We start from the raw sequence: 8862 nt of genomic DNA on the forward strand, positions 1-8862 counted from the left end.
TTTCGTCTTCGTTATATATATATATATATATATAATTTTTTTTTTTAATTGTTAATGTTGATTGAGGTCATGGATACAGTCACCATACGAAGAAAGTCTCCAATACACTTGTTTGTCGTATACACAACCAACCAAATACCAATCCAATTCAAAAACGCATCCACCCCACGAACGCCTATTCAGTACTTGAAGGGCCTGCCACTGCCACACTCCTAACTTCCTAAACTAGTATCTTCTGTATTTACGTCCATCAAAAAAAAAAAAATATATATATATATATATATATATATCATTGTTGATTTTGTTCTGGTTAATTTTATTGGTCAGTTAGAAACAGCTGACTGTAAAAACTAAAAAGTTACAAATAAAAAGAAAAGTCCTGAATATAGATGAATATTGTATTAATGAAAAAACACTAACTATGTCCGTTTGTATATATTATTTATACATGTAACACCCCTTGTATTCTATTATTGTTGATGCAAAAATACACTAATTAGAGCGATTTGATAGACCTTGACAAGATCGGAACTAATGTGTGCGTGATTACGGATAACTAGTAAAGAATAAATAATAAATGCAGTAAAGAAAATGACAAAAAAGTTTTTAAAGTGGTTCGGCGAGTTATACTCTTAAACCTACATCCACTGTTTTTGTATTTACTGTGAGAGCTTACAATAATAATCCTAGAATAATTTGTTAAGTCTTTTTCTCATCGTTGGAGGGAGTTTATATACAAATTTTGCATAAAAGAAATAGCAAAAATAAAAGGATTACAATTAAATTTGAAATATAACTCCGATATTCTCACGATTGAGCGTTGTGATTGCGACAAGATTGTTGTCGATTTGATCCTTTTCGAGATACCTAGGATTTGAAGTTATCTATAAATTGGTTGAACATCTATAAGAATTGGTCGCGATTAGTTTATACTAGGTCGAGCTACAACTCGACGAATTTATGCTAAGTCGGACAATCGATTGAGTCGAGCTGGTTTTGAATCGAGTTATAACCTCGCAATTCTCCAAGCTTGAAGGAAAAATCACACACGATAAATCGACAATTATAATCATCACTTACTAATTCAAACCTTGTTTTATAACTATGCATACTTGTCAAATTAAGGTACATGCACTCTAGATTAAAATAACCATTATATTGAAATCAATCTAATATAATTAATTTAATTTTTTATTTATAAAAAGTTAAAATTCTAAAAAATAGGTATCACAACATGTTACTTTTTAATTGAGTTTAATGTCTTATAATTGAATTTTATTTGTTTTAAATAATTAATTTTACATGATTGGTACTCTTAAAGGGCGCCACAAAGATTCTCTATCTCATGTATCCAAGCATTACAATGTGCACCAACCGCTCTAGTTTCATAATTAGACTCGACTGACAAAATGAACGATTATGATCTCATCATATATCGAATCTTTGACAATTCTTTTTTTTTTTTTTTTTCCTTTTATGTCTGTTAAGTAAATTTTGCACACGTCATCCGACCAAACACCTCCCATTGGCAGTTACGCTGTTGGAGTCGACCGGTCTTTTCCAGTATCCAAACTTCGTAAAGAAAAATAATACATGATAGTACACCGAATTTATGGATCAAACGATGTGATAAAATCTTGATCGTTGATTAATTTTAACTTAATATTAATCAACAGTTAAAATTTTATTACGTCATTTGGTACACAAATTCGATACACTACCGTCGATGGCTGTAGCATTACTCCTCTGTAAAAGCTCTGAAATCACGTGAGAATCTTTCCCTGAAGGGCATTTCATTTAGTATTTTGGATAGTATTTTTGAAAAAGTAAGAATTGGATAGTAATAATAAAATAGGATTTAAAAATTAATAAAAATATCCCGTAGGTCTGTTAATTTACTAAACATCCATGTAATAAAAATATTGAAAATTAAAAAAATACTTTCATCCATCCATTAAATACCTCGACCACCATTGTCGGAAGGTGTTTAGAGTCACCGTATCAACGTACGACCAGCTATATCTGATTGATCATGCACTGAGATGGCCTTTTCCAACCAGATCTATCGTGAATCTGGCCACATTTGATCGTCAATGACAGCCAAAGATATGGCCGTAGTTGACGACTAACTACGGTCAAAGATCTGGCCGTCACAGCTATATCGACGTACTATTAGCTAGATCCAGCTAGTAGTATGTCACTATACTAGATTCCGACCATCTTCTGATGATAATGACCGAAATCTAGCAAATATGGGTAAATAGGGGTATTTTTATCAATTTTTAAACTTTTTTTTTAAAAAGGTATTTAGTTAAATTAATAAATTTAAGGAGTTTAAAATAATTGAATAAAATATAATAGTATTTTAAAAATAAAATAACAAATGTATATTTTAGAAATGATCAGAAAAAATAGGGAAATAAAGGCACCGTAGTTCACTGAAATTGAAATTGCTTAACAGCTACAATCTCTTGGAATTAGAACTAGTCTCGTGTGGACAGAAATTTGTGCAATGAATTTGACTAGATTTAGTACATGCGTGTAAACCCCAAAATTTATAGAAAATTTAATTTTATAACACCTATTTAGAAAATATATTTCATATGTGATAATATTTGTTGTTGATCCAGAATTTTGTTCAATATAGAAATCATTTTTTTTTTTTTTTGGTCATTCCTTTAGTTCACAATAACTTTGTCTAACTATGGTGATTTTCAGTACGTTGACAAATAAGTACTCTAATACTCAAGTTAGACACTCATAGTCATAGGAGATGATTATCTAACCATAGTCACATCAAGTGTGTCGACAAGTAGGCACTTCAATGCTTAAATTTGACTCTCGTAAGAGATGGTTATCACGTTAAGTAGGTCAACAAATAAACACTCCAACAGTTAAGTCAAACACTCATAGGAGATGATTATAAATAAAGCAAAGAAAGTCATTAGTGTGATAATAGAGTTGTCGACATAGGCATTCCAATGCTAATCAAGTCAAACACCCACTAAAGATGATTACAAGAAAAAACAAAGTTTTGAGTTCAAATGAATAAGAACAATGTTATACTTACAATTAAGTCATATAACTAGATAAAAAACAAAAGAAATAATAGTTATTTTACATAAATTTTGTATAATTTTTATCTAATTATATAAATTAATTATAAACAAAATATTATTAAATGAATAATCAAGTGTGTAAGTTGGAATGGGTATACGTGAACATAGAATCCTTTATATAGACAACTTGGTAACTTTGTATAGGAGCAATTATTGCCTTAGTTTTACATTCAAAATAGGGTCAACGGAGTGATTTCTCTAAATTCCCTTTCCATACAATATTCCTTAAACTTTCTAAAGGAATTCTTTACCTATATTTTTAAGGAATTGAATTCCCATGAAAACCTCTTTCTTTACTCAATTCCGATAAATAAAATGGACTTTGCACTTGGCAAAAAAATGTTAGGATTTGGATCCTTATTTTATTTTAGCTAATCTTTAATGGATCAAAAGAGATGTGACAATTCCATCATCTAACGGTTGCAAATTTGTTTTAGACTTCTATGAAGAAAAAATAAAAAAATAAAAACTCTACGGTTCTAACCAATTGACGCACAATTTTATGTCCTATGTCCTTACACTCTTCAGTTTCAATTTAACTTTTTTGGATCAATAAAACCAACGCAACTTCTCATTTTATGTCTATTGAAGTTCTAACTATGTTTCTCTCACAACTTTCTTAGCCTCCTCCTTATCTCAGGTTTTATTAATTCATTGTTGGTATTGATTTTATGACCGTTTAATAATATTAGTGAGTCAAGAAACAGACGAAGAAAACAAAGAGCAATCAAGAATAGCAGAAAATCATAAGATGATACTAACCAGTTGGATTTTGATTTTTGTTCAATTATAAGTTTGACACAAATATTTCTTTAACTCAGATTAGTCTATGACAATGACTCTCCATTAGAAGAGGACGAACATGAATAGATTTATTTAAAATAGTAAAAAAAAAAAAAAAAAAAAAAAAAAATCTTCTAAGGCATGTTTGGATCAAATAATGTTTTATTATAGGGGTATATTATATTAACGGAAAGAAATATCACATTGAAGATTACGGAAATGTTTAGAAAATGTATTTGGTTGGTTCGAATAAATTAGTGAATAATATATTAGGTTAGGAGGATAAATGAGTATGTATATTGTATAAATGACTAAGTTGCTCTCTTTTAAATATTAATATAATGATATTTATTATTATTATTTTTTGAATCATTTTTTTTAACCCCCTATAATTGAAATTTTGCTAAAACACCTAAACCATATACACATTTAATTTGTAGCAAAATCACCTCTACCCACCCAAGCAACTGTTGGCAGCCAGCTGCCACCGCCGGCTGTCGCTGACAGTTGATGGAATGGTGCACGACTGGCTGTATATGGCCGGCTGTGCTCCGATAAAGCTGGAAATGGCCATGGATCACAAATCCATGGCTAGAAAATGGTCATATCTATGTTTATTTCATGGCCAAAGATGTGACCATGAAATAGCCACAGATCTAGCCATGAAAATGCCAAATCTTTGGCCGTGACATACCCCCAATCTAAACGGCCCCTAAGATAATGGGGGTAATTGTAACGCCCACATGGAGGTACGTAATTTAATTTATACTCTTATACCTTTAGTTAATTTTTGCTAAGGTTATTTTAAGGAAAATGTGAAGAAAATACCTTAAACTTGCATTAAGGGTAAAATGGTATTTTCACTCAAAATTAGTTGAAAAAGTGGGGAGTGAAAAGAGATAGAAAATTATTATTTTACGAGTATACCAGCTAGAAAGAAAGTATTACAGTAATCTTCGTTTATTTTACAAGATTCTGGTGTTTGGTTTCTAAATAATAAAATATTATGGTAATCTTTTATTACAAATAGTGTTTACTGTTGGTAATGTGGGGGGTAATCTTATTATCTTGTTAGGGGGTTTTATTAAAACACTATCAGGGTAATCTGATTTTCTACTCATTTTGCCCTTAATTAAAAATCATTTCGGACACAATTGCCCTTAAATGTCTACTAAATAACAATTACCCAGCCACCCTACATTTGGGAAATTAGCTAAAACACTCTAGCCACAAAAAATTTAAAATTTAACAAAATACCCTCAGCCACCCAAGACCACCGCCGGCCGTGACTCACCACTGTCGGCCGCTAGCGTCAGTCGCTGTAAGGCGCACGATCGATAGGTTCTAACCGGTCATGCGTCGGTATGGATTTTTGAAACGGCCAGATTTGGCCGTTTTTCGGCCATAGATTTGTAATCCATGGCCATTTACGGCCAATCGTACGCCATTCCGTCGACTGTTGTTGGTGGTGGCTGGCTGTCGGGTGGGGTGATTTTGTTACAAATTAAAGTTTTATATGACTGAGGTATTTTAACAAAATTTCAAATATAAGAGGTTAAAGAAATGATCAAAAAATAAAAAATAAAAAATACTATTATATTAATATTTAAAAATGAGGGTAATTTAGTAATCTATATAACATACCCACCAATTTATCCTGTCAACCTAACATATTGTTCACTAATTTATTTAAATCAGCCAAACACATTTTCTAAACATTCCAATAATCTTTAAGGTGATCTTTCTTTCTGTTATTACAATATACCCCTATAATAAAATATTATATGATCCAAACGTTCCTTTAAGGTAAAAAGGAAAATAATAATAATAATGAATTTTATTTGTTAGATGATGTAATAATCACGCTCCTTAAGATCCTTCAAAGATTAGAAAAAAAATTAAATTGATGAAGGATCCAAATCCATAACTTTAAACACATAGATCTTGGTAGATAAATTTTAAAATATATAAACAAAGAATTTTTTGAATATGGTTTTGTAGCCAGTCTTAAAGTTTAAAAATAACACAATCAATTACTAATTAAAGGGTAGAAAATGAGGATAAGGGATGCTCATGATAGTTTAAACTTTAAAGTTAGTTTCTTGAGTTACAATGATACGTAAGTATTAGAATAATATTATACTTATAATTGAGCTATATAATCAATTAAAAAATAAAAGATAGAATAATTATTTTATATAAATTTTATGTAATTTTTATTTGTATAATTTACTTATATAAAAAAAAAAAAATTTATTACACGTGATAACGGAAAAGGAAATAAAATAAAAAAGGACATTGTGCTCCAATGACATGTCATGGAGTGGTCATGAAAGGCCTCACATCAAAATTGAGGGCCCCACCTTAATTTTCCTTCTTTTGTGTCTGGTCAATCTCGTAGGAGTCGTTTTCAGCTATATTACTAACAAATGAACTTCATCCACGAATCCTCGATGCAATTTCAAAGAATCTCCCACCCTTAAATCAAGACAGCCCCACCATCTGCCACCCAAATAATTTCTGACAGGGATATTAACGTTCAATGCCCTCAAGTTTCCAAAAATAAAATAAACAACATTTAGACTTATGTTTTATATTTGTTTATTTTTTTAATTTATATGTGATAAATAGATATAATCAAAAAGTTTAAAATATTTAATCCATATTTGTTTCACTCTTTTTTAATCATCTTTTTGTTATCTTATTTGAATTAAAAAACAGTATATGTTTTGTTTACTTGGATTTATTATTCTGAAAATTAATATGAATTAAATAAGATTTTTCTATTAAAAATAAAAAGAGAGGAGACTTATTTTCTATTATTCTATTTTATTTAACTCAAAATATGTAAATTATTTGAACCCCCTATATTTGTTAATTTAACTAAATATCTCTTATAATAAAAGTTTAAAAATTACTAAAACACCTCAGTCAACAACCACCGTCGGTTGTCGCCGCTACCAGAATGATACACGACCGGCCAAATCTGTTAACGACGGCTTCATTTCTAGGGGTGTTTTTATTAATTTTTAAAGTTTTATTGTAGGGCTTATTTAGTTAAATTAACAAATATAGGGGGTTAAAAAAAATAATCTAAATATTTTCAAAAAATATACCAAACAACTATTTAGAATTTTATCTATCTGATATAATTTTTAAATATTATATCAAACACATTGTTAGAATCCTATATTATTATATTTAATCTATCTCACCTCAACTTAAAATAATTTATTGTATATGAAAACAAACAACTTCAACTTATAATAAAACATTGAAAAATAAAAAATCTATTAAACTTGTATATTGAGACCGATTCCGTTAGCTTAAGATAAAAATACAAACACCGCCTTAGTTTGAGATTGTCATAGCATATCACGTGATTACTTATGATTTGACACTAGAACCAATGAGCTTTTGATATAAGTTTGTAGGTGTATGCTTTCCTTAATTTTTAAATTGCTTTTACTCGTAAGATGCTTAATTACATGATAAGATATCAAACTATCACTTTTTTCTTATTAAAAATATTAAACTATTTTTTTCTTGTTGAAGATACCAAATTATCAATTATATTTATTGAAGATATCAAACTTGTACAGTATTAAATACTTTAGAGACCGACCTCAAATATTGTTAAAAATAAATAATGTAGATTTTTTTTTAATTCTAAAATATATATGTGAAAATTTATGGGGGTTGACGTATACATGTAAGCACTGACGTGGACTTTGATCTATACATTTTCATATTTTAAATTCTTCAAATTTACCCCTTCCTCCGATTTTAATTCCAGAAAATGCATCCAAAATAAACAAAAACCAGCCAGAACGAATATATTAAAATAATAAAATGCACCCAATAATTTCGTTAATGCATCAAAAGAGGACCCCAAACTCTGTTAGGCTATAAAATGTAAAATTCGTCTTTTCAGTTTTCTATCTAATTTTTTTATTATTTATCTTCTTTTCTCATTTTCTTCCCCACTCTACTTCCACACTTATTCCCTTTCTGCAATCCTCTTTTCATTTTTATTTTCTGTACCGGTGATTCTAATCAAAACTCTAATGCAAACCAAATCAGAACCTAATCAAAGTACGAATCAAACCCTACATCTAACATACAAACACAAATCAAGCAATAATCAAATTGGGTACCAAAAAATACCCAAAAACAAACCCAAATCTTAAACCAAGAGCGGTGGACAAAGAAGAAGTGGTGGAGATGGAAAGAAATAGGGAAAACAAAAACGGAAAAAAAAAAAAGAGGCTGGACGGAAGAAAGTGAAGAAGTAGTGGATAGAGAAGAAAATAAAGGAAAGGCCGGAAAAAAAAGAAAGAAAAAAAGACGCTGGACAGAAGAAGAAGAAGAAGAAGAAGACGAAGAAGGAGAGATAGTGGAAAGAAATAAAGAAGAAAAAAAAAAGATAATGGGTTTTAATTATGATAAGTTTTCATTTTGGGTAGGTTTTATTTATTATGGGTGGTTTTTATTGAAATAATAAAAAAAGGGGGTTAATTTAGGATTTTTAAGATTATAAATGTCAAAATTAATCTTAATTATCATGTCAAAATGTCCCATCAGTACACCAAAATTGCCATGCCAATCATTTTTTACAGTAGAAAAAAATACGAAAATTTGATACCTTTAATAAAAAAAAACTTAAAGTTTAGTACATTTAAAAAAAAATAGATTAGTATTTTCAATAAAAAAAAGTGATAGTTCGGTATTTTCTCATATCCAAATATTTAAAAAAAAATATGTTTTTAATTACTATATATATTTTAAAAAATTAAAAACAAAAATAAGAATTAAAAAAATATATAATAATTTTTTATTTATGATAAAAATATGCTTTTTTTTTTTTTTTTTTAGTTTTTAGTTCCTTTTTAGCTTTTTTTTTTAATTTCTTTTTTTTTTTAAATGTAACTTAAATTCATTTGGCAAAGATATATTAGTA

The sequence above is a fragment of the Pistacia vera genome, unplaced genomic scaffold (assembly GCF_008641045.1).
Source record: "Pistacia vera cultivar Batoury unplaced genomic scaffold, PisVer_v2 Contig250, whole genome shotgun sequence".
Lineage (NCBI taxonomy): Eukaryota > Viridiplantae > Streptophyta > Magnoliopsida > Sapindales > Anacardiaceae > Pistacia > Pistacia vera.